Genomic DNA, 12,682 nt, shown 5'->3' with positions numbered 1-12,682 from the left:
GTACTGGATGTGTGTTTCATTGTGCTAAGTGCTTTACCAAATTCCTTTTGATGGTACAAGACTCCATCTGGATTCCCCGTCTACAATGGAAATGGAAAAATGTGATTTTTTTTTTTCCATTTCAAATAAATCTTTACATATCTGGTAGAATATGTAAAGAATAAACTGAACACCTTACCCTACAACCCTACCCATGCCTGACACACACACACACACACACACACACACACACATAAACCCGAAGAAACCTTGAAGAAACCTGGCAATGAGGAAGAAACTACTTGAACCTGGTGCCAGGTGGCCCAAGCAGAGCCATTTTTCAGATATTCTGGAAAACCTTAATGAAAACAGGGTCAAGAAAGAGGTCTAGTGCTACTGATTCAAAGGAGTGGGGTTAAAGCTATATTAATAAGAGAACACATCCCTTGTATAGACTAGACAAGGCAATCTTTGGAAGAAATTGCTACTCTCAAAGTTTGTCTTTAAGCAACTTCTGAAGGCAAACTAGAGGCATGGCTCTTCTGAAGGTGAAGTGTCCCTCCCATGAGATACGAGGGCATCTGTGGACGGTGACTCAGAGGAAGGCTCCACTGGCATCCGGCTGAAAACTGATGTGGCGGAATATTCCAGACTGAAGAAGTGACTGGGCCCAGGGCACTCCATCCTGGGGGACTGGGGGCAGTGACAGCCAGGGAGAGGGCAGATACACAGGAAGGGGTGGTGCCCAAACAGAAGGCAAGAAGACAGGAAGATGGGGAGACAGAGGAATGGTCAGGCAGGAAGTGAGCCTTCAAGGAGATAACTTCTCAAATGCCCCAAACATGGAGCATTCTGAGATACAAGGAAGAACATTAACTTTTTTTTTTTTTTAAGGCAAAATTCCCGTTTCTGCCTCCAGCTCTGTATTGCTTTGGGTTGGAAATGAGTCTGTCAGGAAGAGAATGACCATCTCCCAATAGAGTCCAAGGGCGGTAGGAAGTTACTCTAAGGAGAAGTAGCCACGTTGTATCCGACGGGCATTCTTCCTGTCCCATAGTGGACAACTGGGTGGGCAAGAGCCACTAACAACTGCAGACCCTCCAGCCTGAGGGAGACTAAGGAGATGGCCTAACTCCCCCGACCCTTCTCACCCTCTTCAGAGGGGCCCTGTTTGAGGCCAGAAAGGTCAGGCACTCCAGTGGGTAAGCATATGTACCCCACTAGCAGTTTAAGACTTTTATCAAACACCTGATACTATATACTGTCAAAGGAAAAGAAGCCAAACCCTGTAAACTAATTTTGAAGACATTTATTCTGAGCCAAATTTGAGTACCATGACCCAGAGCCACGCCCAAAAAGCCTTGAGCAAGGGGACTTGCTGTGGCTGGGTTACAGTTTGGTTTTATTCATTTCAGGGAGACAGGAGTTACAGGTAAAGTCATAAATCAATACACGGAAGGCATACATTGGTTTGGCCTGAAAAGTTGGTCCATCTCAAAGCGGGGGCTTACAGGTTACATGTGGGTTTAAAGATTCTTTGGCTTGTAATTGGCTAAAGACATGAAGCTTTGTCTAAAGGCTTGGAATGTTTTAAGATAAGGAGCTCTGTTAATCAGAGACAAACTACCAGACATTTATTTGTTGTATAAATTGAGGACCTGCAGGTTTGTCTTGCATAGCTTTAGGCCTGTTAATGGGTTACAAAGGATATCTCCAAGAAGGGAGGGGGGCATGATGAGGCATGTCCGACCTCCCTCCTCGTGGCAGGCAGTTTAGTTTTAAGATATCCCCTTGACCAAGAAGGGGTCCATTCAGTCAGCTGGTGGCAGGGGAAGCCTTAAGATTTTATTTTAGTGCATAATACAAACAATACCTGGGACTGTGCTGTTTCCTGCACATAATGTGATTTGTTGCTCCCAATACACAGTAGGAGTGATTGCATACTTCAGCCACAGCTGCTGCTCTTCCCCTTTAATTTTATTCTCCATAATTTGGAATGTCTTAGAGTTCCTCAAACACACCGTGATCTTTCAGGCATCTATACATGTCTGTGGTTTTCTCTACCTGGAATGTGTGTCTTTTCTTCTCTGCGGGAAATGTTTTATTTGTCTGGGTTTTAGCCCACTGGAGCACATACTATTTGTTCAGGAAGTGATTATGGAATGAATGAATGAATAAACGAATGACTCCCTTATCCCTATACCAAGTTAATTACTTCCTTCTCCACTATCTTAGAACCTTCCTTATGTGTCATTCATTTCACTTATCACACTGTGTTGCTTCTTATTTCTCGGCTGCCGACAGATTCTTGATGGCCGGCACTATTGCCTGGCAGGATAAACAAGAGAGTGCCTGAGGTATAGTAGATGCTCAGTAAATCCTTGTTGAATTGATTTGAAGCTTTGTTCACTCTTGGACATGTGCTTATCCACTGCACTTGGGCATCAGGGCAGTCTGTGTCTGTCCTCAAATACAGGCATCTTTTTTTTTTTTTTAAATATCAAAGTATTATGGGGGCACAAGTATTTTTGGCTACATGGATCACTTTCATAATGCTTGAGTCCATGGTTTTAAGTGTGCCTGTCACCCAGATAGTATTTATTGTACCCATTAAGTAGATTATCGCCCATCCCTTCCTCCCCGCTGCTGGATTTCTGTTGAGTTTTACTGCCCTCTGTGCACATGTGTGCTCGTCGGTTAGTTCCAATTTCATAGTCTTTCTGGCTTCACATGATATGATTGGTAAGTCCTTCTGATGAATTTTTCATATCTCATTGGCCTTATGCTTTGTCAGGGAAGATCTATGGAAAGCTCAAGGTATGTCCCAAGCCCCTCTAACCTGGCAGGACTCATCTTCTAAACTCTGTCTCCTCTGTGGATCTTGCCGCGGTTTTGCTATGGGCATTGTTAGGGCAGGTCCAGAGCAAGCCTTGCTCCAGATCATGCTCCTTGCTCCTAAGGCGTAGCCATGCTGGTGTCTCAGCTGGTTCCCAACTTTGTTAAAAGAGACTCAGCCTAGAATATGGTGAGAAGGGCCCCCAGTAGTGAGGACATTCAATGACCTATGATAGAAAGAATAAAGAAATGCCGGGCTTGAGAAAGACCTGAGTCAGGAGGGCGTGGGGGATGGACGGCACATGGGAGGACTGCTCCATCACAGGAAGGATGGTTATGTCCTTGTGCCCAGCACTGTGGATGGAGGCTAAAAGGAAATCATTTTTAGCTCAAAATAAAATGAATTTTCTAATTGTTAGAATTGTCCAAAGGTGAAATGTAAGCCAGGAATGGTGGTGAGTACCTGTAGTCCCAGCTACTTGGGAAGCTGAGGTGGAAGGATCGCTTAAGCCCACAAGGTCAAGTCTAGCCTGGGCAACATAGCAAGATCTCATATCTAAAATAAAAAAAAAAAAAAAAATGAAAAAAAAGAAAAACAAAAACAAAGGTGAAATGTCTAGGATGAGAGAGAGAGACAGAGAGATTGCTATCAGTAGCAATAACTAAATAAAAGTTATATAATCCCTGTGAATGTTGAGAGGATGATTTACATATCAGATGAGGGTTGAATTAAGCACTTTTGTGGCTCCTCCCAATATGATATCATTTGGTTCATTGAACTTAAGTTCTTTTAGTAAAAACATTACTCATGTATTCATTGTAGCATAGTGAGGGAATCTTCCTTCATGGGTATGATGGAAAGAGCATGGTTTGTATAAATAGATCTGAGTTTGGACCCCGATTGGTAATTTTCTGGGACACTTTCTGAGAGATTTTAGGCAAGTTTCCAAGCCTCAGTTTCTTTTTTTTTTTTTTTTTTTTGAGACAGAGTCTCACTCTGTTGCCCCGGCTAGAGTGAGTGCCTTGGCGTCAGCCTAGCTCACAGCAACCTCAAACTCCTGGGCTCAAGCGATCCTCCTGCCTCAGCCTCCCGAGTAGCTGGCACTACAGGCATGCACCACTATGCCCGGCTAATTTTTTCTATATATATTTTTAGCTGTCCATATAATTTCTTTCTATGTTTAGTAGAGATGGGGTCTCGCTTTTGCTCAGGCTGATCTCGAACTCCTGAGCTCAAACGATCCGCCCACCTCAGCTTCCCAGAGTGCTAGGATTACAGGCGTGAGCCACCGCGCCCGGCCTAAGCCTCAGTTTCTTTATATTTAAAATGAAGGTATTCCCACTATATCCATCCACCACCTAGAATTGTAAGTATAAAGTACTTGATAGAGTACCTGGCATACAGTGTGCTTAGTGAATACTAGCTGATTGTCATAATGTTAATGGCATTGTTGTGATTGCTATTGTTAGACAGATTAAAATTTTGATCCATCAATTCTACCAATTTATTTTTAAAAATATTCCTGGCTACACACAAAGATTTGGACATGAAAATGTTCATTGCAGTCCTGTAATACATATTTATATATACAATTTTTATTATTATAATGGGATAACACCATAATGCAGCTTAGTTACTAAAGTTACTAAAGAAGGGTGATTAGAGGAGATTTTATTTTTATTCTATTTTTTCCCCCCTTTAAATTTCTACTGTGGATATGTGTTATTATAATAATGAGAATAATCAAAATAAAGCATGTAAGGAGGGAGTCAGTTCCTCATCCCCAGGGTGGGGTTATTGCTATTTGGCTATGAGTAGTGAGATGGGGATAGGGATGAATAATCTTAAGGCTGTGGTCCCCAACCCCCAGCCCTGGAGGGTACTGGTTCATGGCCTGTTAGGAATTGGGCTGCAGAGCTCCACTGCCCTCCCACCCCCCATACCCCATCTCCATGGAAAATTTGTCTTCCATTAACCTTAGGGAGGGGCAGTGCACAGCAGGAGGTGAGCGGGTGGGCTAGCCAGTGAAGCTTCATCTGTATTTACAGCCACTCCCCATCGCTCCCATCACCACCCTCCCCCAACCCCAACCATGGAAAAATTGTCTACTGTGAAACTGGTTCCTGGTGCCCAAAAGGTTGGGGACTGTGTCTTATGTATTTATTTGTTCCTAAAGGATTTTATACTAAGTGTCACCTGGGTGGAACAGATGGTAAGTGCTACAGGAGATTAGAAAAGTGTCTGGATGGGCTCCAGGATGGGGTGAACTTCATGGACCAGGAAAAAGAACTGCCTTTTCTAGAATGTCAGGCTAAGTCTGTGGTCTAGGAAGGAGTCTAACATTTATGTGGCTTGGAAATACAGCTGTTAAGTATCAGGTAGCAACTTTTATCTTTGGGGTTGGGGAAATCCTTGAAATTTTTGTTTGCAAAGGGAAGCGGAGGAGAAACTGAGTGCGGGAAATACAAGGGACAGCAGAAACAGTCCTGCAGTCAACCTGTAACAAATGCTATCCTAGCTGCTATCAGTTCACCGGCGACAGCAAATTGTTCCTGATGTGCGTCAGGAGATTTTCCTCCGTTTAGAAATTCAAAACACTCTTCAAACTCTCTTGCTCCATCATCATTTCACAAGCAATTTCTAAAAGGCTGAGGCATCTGTCCATGGTTTCTGGTCCTCTGCAGGGCAACATTATGAGGCTGGAGGAGCTGAATGCTGACAGGTGAGTTGAAATGGCAACAAGGACGGGTTATAACCCAATATTGTGAGACAGCATCCGGACCGAGGCTCCAGATTCCTGGTTCAGATCTCAAGGAATGTAAAGCCTTTTATCCAATGCGTTTTGGACATCTGATAGGTTTTGAATGTGTTCAGAGGGCCGGAGGTTGAGTGAGTGGGAGTGAGAGCAAAGGGTGGGGGTAAGGGGGAGACACACCACTTTGTGGATATTAACCAGCTGGTGTCAGAAATTTTTCAAAAGCAAAGGTAATTTATTACCTAGCCCCTGAATTTGCAATAAGCTGGGAGACTATGATTAGGTCCGGGGTAAGGCAGTGGGTGGCATCTTGCTGTCCAGAGAAGAAGTGAGATAGTGACATTTTTTTTTAAGACAAGAAAAGAGAAAGAAAGAAAGGGGGGTGGAGACAGAGAGAGAGAGAGAGAGAGAAAGCGAGAAAGAGAATGAATTTTAATTGGCAAACAATGGCCCATGAGTAATAGTCCTTGTTAAAGACCACAAAGCTCATATTGACAACTTAAAAAATGAACTTTGAGCTATATTTGGAATTTATAGAAAGTTCTTTCCCAAAGAGGGTAAGTCTTGACTAAATGAAGAGTATTACCTGAAAAGTAGCTTCCATTGCTATTGTTTCAAAAGATCCCTCCGTGATGAAAGCACGTAATCAAGGCCCAGCACCCTGGATTCACTGCAAGTGTGGGCTCCACAAAGTGACCAGGAGGAAAATTTGTAAACGTCACAGGCATAATCTTTGAACAGAGTGCTGGGCAGCAACCCCCAAAGGCCACAACCTCTTTCGTACCAAGTGGGAGACAGGAGACTAGTCCCGTCTGCCCTGTAAGTGAAACGACTGATCGGTAGCCAAGGACACACAACTCTCCCACACCCCCAGCAGAGTATTGTGAAATGTAGGTGGAAGCTGGCTCTTCCCTGAGAAAGTGGGGGTAGTTCAATGGGTATTTAGGGGTGTAAGTCTTAAAGAGAGGAATCTCGGGGTAATTAGGGATTCAAGTTCTCTCTAGCACCACCCGGCTAACAAGGCCTTCAGACAAGGGGGGGAGCGTTTCTACAACTGCAGATCCATTTACCATTCAATACCTCCCTTTTAATTAAACTGTAAGCCTCTGAACACAGAATAATTTTGTGGTTAATCAACACAAAGAAAGGGCTGATTTTCCAGGAAATCTATTTTTCTGGAAGCAGGTGCTCAAATAGAGAAGATCAAGTTGCAGTGTTACTTAAGAAGGGTTATACAGGACATTTGAAGGCCCCTTTTGGACCCATAAATTTAGATTGCATTTCCTTTCAACCATCTTGATAGATTTTTAATATATCCAGGAATTAGAATTCGGAAATCCTAAAATACAGCTAGGTCTGAGCTTGTATGGAAACTGCTTTTGGAACACATGCTGTTCTCAACCTGTTAGTAATTACAAGTAATTACTAAACAGTTTCTGCCAGAAGCGAAGGGTTCTATGTCACCTTAGATGTAACATAATAAACAACTCATGGTAAAGCTACATTAGTTTGCTCATCCAAGAATCAGGAATGATTTAAGTCAATAACGAGAAAGTAGTAGACATAAAAGGAAAATTAAACTTTTAAACAACAGCCTCAAATGTGACTGAGAACTAATGAGATTACAAAAGGTGAATAAGAAATGCAATCTGGCTGGAGTTTAGTTTTGCTTGCAAGTTTGTTAAGAATTTGTTTCTGAAGCTTGCTCTTCAGAATGCTAATGCCAAGAACCTAGTGCAATGAAATTTTAGGCCTTGGGCCAATAAGAGGCCTACTTCTGCTATTTTCAGTTCTTGCTTTCTCACATGAAGCCTAGCAGCCTCAGGGCATGCCATCATTTCCTTTCAGAGAACCCAAGTTATTTGCACTGTTTGGGTTTTGCTTTCCTCTATCTTCCTGGCGAAGCTTATGCAGCTCCTTCTTAGGGAAGAAGACAGATGGGAAAGTGGATTCAAGTGTAGAATCGGTGAGTCCAGGGAAGGTCAAATTTTGCTGGGTGAGATGTTTTTCACTGGGCCAGAAATATTAATTAGGCAGTAGTGACACCACCTGGCCTTCCTGGGAATCTTCCCCCATTCGATGCATTGGAAAAATGGACAGATTTTTGTTGTCTGTTTAAACTGTATTAGGCACAGTGAAAGTGACGTAAGAAATAAGAAGGCCCTGGTCTTGAATGGTTTATTCTCTGAGGAATATAAAAAATATAGAGATGCCTTCTCTACCCCATACCACCCACCTCTCATTCCAGAAATTTTGATTCAGGAGATTAGGAGAGGCAGTGAGGTCCTGGTATCTGTATTTTTCTGAGAATTCTGATGATCACTCAGGTTTGGAGAGTGATTAGGGGAAGACTCTGTATGGTAAAATACCTGAAGAAATGCTCAAGAAATCAGAGAACCAGAGAACCATAGGAATTCAGAATAAACAAGATCAAGTTTGGGTGGGGTAATCAGAAAGGCTTCCAGGAGATTCTCATAGATCTGTATGAAAAAGCAGACAGGTTAAAAAAAAAATAATAATAACAATACTACTAAGGTAATATAAGCAGGGAGATATTCCAGAATGGAGGAAAGGCATTTTATTCCCTGTATGTGCATTTAATAATGATCTAATTCTCCAATTTATGGAATAATTTAGTTTTATTCTGGTGTCTTCTGGAACAAATGAAATATTCTCCAACCTGTGCTTTCAATACCTTGTGTGGTCGTATTTACCCTGGTTTTACTGGGTGTGTCATTCAAATTCTAGTCAGAAAAACAGAAACAACTCTAGAAGTTTCAAAGAGATTTTAATACAGATCTTGGTTTTACGAGTATTGGAACAGATGAGAGAACTAAAGAAAAAAAAAATGGGAGCTTGAGAAGCAAAAGAGGAACAAGGTAACATCCAGAAATTAGTATCTGTAGGAAGCAGCTACCAGCCTTAGGAACTGGGGGGACAAAAAGGAAGAGTTTTTTTTTTTTGTTTTTTGTTTATTTGCCTTGCGGGGGTAAGAGGAATTGCTATCAAAGCCTAAGAGCAGACTTCTGGGGATCCCGCCCAGCCAATGCTAGAACTGCCAAGAATGGTCTTCCAGCTAGTGCTGGGACCAATAACAGAAATTTGTGTCACTGAAGGGACACAGCCACTTTCAGAAGCACCAGCAGAAACAAGAGTATGAGAAACGAAATAATGGCTCTTCCTCTTGCCCGAACATAAAAGAAAGCTAGTAAGTGAATCTGGGATGTACAGAATAGCAACACAGAATAGGTGGAAGAAGGTTGTGGGTGTGCAGCTGAGGGACAACAAGTAGACAACTGGTATACCAAGTAAAATGAATCACAGTTGGACACCTGTAATACCAGCACGCTGGGAGGCCAAGGCAGGAGAATCACTTAAGGCCATGAATTTGAGACCAGCATGGGCAGCATAACAAGACCCCATCTCTACAAAAAAAAATTTTAATTAGCTAGGCATGGTGATGTGCACCTGTAGCCCCAGCTACTTGGGAGGCTGAGCCAGGAGAATTGCTTGAGCCTGGGAGTTGGAGGTTGCAGTGGGCTGTGTTAGTGCCACTGCACTCCAGTCTGGGTGACAGAGTGAGAACTTGTCTCAAAATAAAATAAAATAAAATAAATCAAGATGTACTTCCTTCAGGAAGACAAAAATGCCCCAGTCAGAGGTTCATGCATGCATGTGTCAATTCTAAAATATGCCCTAGTCCTGTGACAACCACTTAGCAAGCAGCTCAATCCATGAAGAGTAGAGAATAAAGCCTATGAAATTTTGTGAGTACTCTGTGACCACGCAATTCTTATCTTGTCTATTCCTGGCAAGGAAACTTGATTCATCTATTCACCCATCCATCCATCCATCCATCCATCCATTTGTCTGTCCTATTAGTGCCTTTCATATGCCAGACACTGTATTTGGCACTGAGGAGCCAAAGGTAATGCTATACAGCCCTATTAACTAGCTTCTAAACCAGGCAGGCAATGAACAAATTTAGTAATCACAGAAAACACTACAAGTAACTACTACTTGTTGTTCATTCATTCAATCACTCATTCTTTATTCTTTTCAAAGTACTTTCTCATCTTCTATCCTAATATTATAGGATATTTTTAAAAGAAATTCTCTTTTTGAACATATTTTTTTCATTTTTATGTATTGTCCCACAAACTTTCCATGAACATACTGTATAGCTTTTTTTTTTTTTAATAAATATAAGGGCACTCACATTTTTGCTGTTTTCTCACTCACTTGGTTCTTACTCTCCTTTTTGATGAGTCAGTTTTCCCCTCTGACCAGTGACTGCCCTAAATCTCTTCCATCTTTTTAGGCCTCAGCAATTCTACCATCCCAGAGACTATCCTGTGGCCCTCTCTGTCTGTCCTCATACAGTTTCCCTCTAATTTTATATGGCCTCTTTGGTTCTTGGGTTTTTCCATTTTCCTAAATTGTCTTCATCAACTAAATCTTGTAGATCCCTCTTAGAGACATTTTGAGAGATGACACTTTGTTGTGAATTCTCTCCTCACCCTACTCTTAGGAGGGTCTTGTCTCTTCTGTCCCAGAACTTTATATGGAATTAAGTGCACATTCTGCTTTCTACCAGTTTCTTTTCACTTCAATTTATTAAAAAATCTTGGGCTGCACACTGAGGAGATCTAGGCAGTAGAGGCTGCTATGGTGAACGCTCCGTGGGCCGAAGTCTGTGAGAAATTCCAGGCGGCGCTGGCCTTGTCACGGGTGGAATTGCATAAAAACCCGGAGAAGGAACCGTACAAGTCCAAATACAGTGCCCGAGGGCTGCTGGAAGAGGTCAAGGCGCTGCTCGGCCCCGCGCCCGAGGACGAAGATGAGAGGCCTGAGGCTGATGACGGCTTGGTTGCGGGAGACCACGCCCTGGGGCTGCCAACCGAAGTGGTGGAGGCCGAGGGGCCCATCGCCCAGCGGGCGATCAGGCTGGCGGTTATTGAGTTCCACCTCCGCGTGAACCACATCGACACTGAGGAGCTGTCGGCGGGGGAGGAGCATCTGGTGAAATGCCTGAGGCTGCTGCGCAGGTACCAGCTCTCGCACGACTGCGTCTCCCTCTACATCCAGGCGCAGAATAATCTGGGTATCTTGTGGTCTGAAAGAGAAGAAATTGAAACTGCACAGGCTTACCTAGAGTCATCAGAAGCACTATATAATCAGTATATGAAAGAGATTGGGAGTCCTCCTCTTGATCCTGCAGAGCATTTTCTTCCTGAAGAAGAGAAACTTACTGAACAAGAGAGATCAAAAAGATTTGAGAAGGTTTATACTCATAATCTATATTATCTGGCTCAAGTCTACCAGCACATGGAAATGTTTGAGAAGGCTGCTCATTATTGCCACAGCACACTAAAACGCCAGCTTGAGTACAATGCCTACCATCCTATAGAGTGGGCTATTAATGCTGCTACCTTGTCACAATTTTACATTAATAAGCTATGCTTTATGGAGGCCAGGCACTGTTTATAAGCTGCTAATGTCATTTTTGGTCAAACTGGAAAGGTGTCAGCTACAGAAGACACTCCTGAAGCTGAAGGAGATGTACCAGAACTTTATCATCAAAGGAAAGGGGAAATAGCAAGATGTTGGATCAAATACTGTTTGACTCTCATGCAAAATGCCCAACTCGCCATGCAGGACAACATAGGAGAGCTTGATCTTGATAAACAGTCTGAACTTAGAGCTTTAAGGAAAAAAGAGCTAGATGAGGAAGAAAGCATTAGGAAAAAAGCTGTGCAGTTTGGAACCGGTGAACTGTGTGATGCCATCTCTGCAGTAGAAGAGAAAGTGAGCTATTTGAGACCTTTAGATTTTGAAGAAGCCAGAGAACTTTTCTTATTGGGTCAGCACTATGTCTTTGAGGCAAAAGAGTTCTTTCAGATTGATGGTTATGTCACTGACCATATTGAAGTTGTCCAAGACCACAGTGCTCTGTTTAAGGTGCTTGCATTCTTTGAAACTGACATGGAGAGACGGTGCAAGATGCATAAATGCAGAATAGCCATGCTAGAGCCCCTAATTGTAGACCTGAATCCACAGTATTACCTGTTGGTCAACAGACAGATTCAGTTTGAAATTGCACATGCTTACTATGATATGATGGATCTTAAGGTTGCCATTGCAGACAAGCTAAGGGATCCTGACTCACACATCATTAAAAAAATAAATAGCCTTAATAAGTCAGCATTGAAGTACTACCAGCTCTTCTTAGACTCCCTAAGAGACCCAAATAAAGTATTTCCTGAGCATATAGGGGAAGATGTTCTTCGCCCTGCCATGTTAGCTAAGTTCCGAGTTGCCCGTCTCTATGGCAAAATCATCACTGCAGATCCCAAGAAAGAACTAGAGAATCTGGCAACATCACTGGAACATTACAGATTTATCGTTGATTACTGTGAAAAGCACCCTGAGGCTGCCCAGGAAATAGAAGTTGAGCTAGAACTTAGCAAAGAGATGGTTAGTCTTCTCCCAACAAAAATGGAGAGATTCAGAACCAAGATGGCCCTGACTTAATCTTTGTTTTTAAAGAAAGGAAATGTGCAATATGGAAGTGATTTTTTCCCTTAGTCAAACAGGCCCAATTCCATTGTAATATTTACCTGTACAGCCAGATGAGTGCAGTTTGAGCTTGAGATACAGTCAGATCAAGCGAGTCTTTGCCAGGACCTTAATCAACATAAAGTTAATTAATAATTGACAGCTAATTATGTAAATTGCCTTGTAAAAGTGACATGTGATTTGTATTTTGGATTGCTTGTTTCCTATTTAAATATAAACATTTCTTGCCTCAATTTCTAAATGTAGATTCTTCATTGGCTAGTACTTGATAGACTCCTAACAAAGAAAAATGCTGGGTAATGTACCTGGTAGAGACGACTGTTATTATATTAAAATACAAAAACTTCCTGTAGTTATTCTTTCTAAAATATTTGCTTTCCTAAATTCCCAAAGAAATCTTTCCCTTTTGAAAATACTAAAAACTAAGTTATGTTGTTGTAAAGTGTTGTAAAATAGTTTGTCTTAATTGTAGGGTGAAAAGACCTTCCTGGAAATACAAAAAATTGACTTGTTTCACTAATAAAAACTTCCAT

General features: G+C 42.2%; 2 pseudogenes; both read left to right on the top strand.

Moving 5' to 3' along the window:
- Positions 1 to 10,238: 10,238 nt before the first annotated feature.
- LOC138387247 (KIF-binding protein pseudogene) lies at positions 10,239 to 11,060 on the top strand (annotated as a pseudogene).
- Positions 11,061 to 11,201: 141 nt separating this feature from the next.
- Positions 11,202 to 12,104, top strand: LOC138387246 (KIF-binding protein pseudogene; annotated as a pseudogene).
- The last annotated feature ends 578 nt before the right edge of the window (positions 12,105 to 12,682 follow it).

Source organism: Eulemur rufifrons, chromosome 7, assembly GCF_041146395.1.
Source record: "Eulemur rufifrons isolate Redbay chromosome 7, OSU_ERuf_1, whole genome shotgun sequence".
Taxonomy (NCBI): domain Eukaryota; kingdom Metazoa; phylum Chordata; class Mammalia; order Primates; family Lemuridae; genus Eulemur; species Eulemur rufifrons.
The sequence above is the reverse complement of the archived record's forward strand: the minus strand, read 5'-3'. Positions and strand labels throughout refer to the sequence as shown.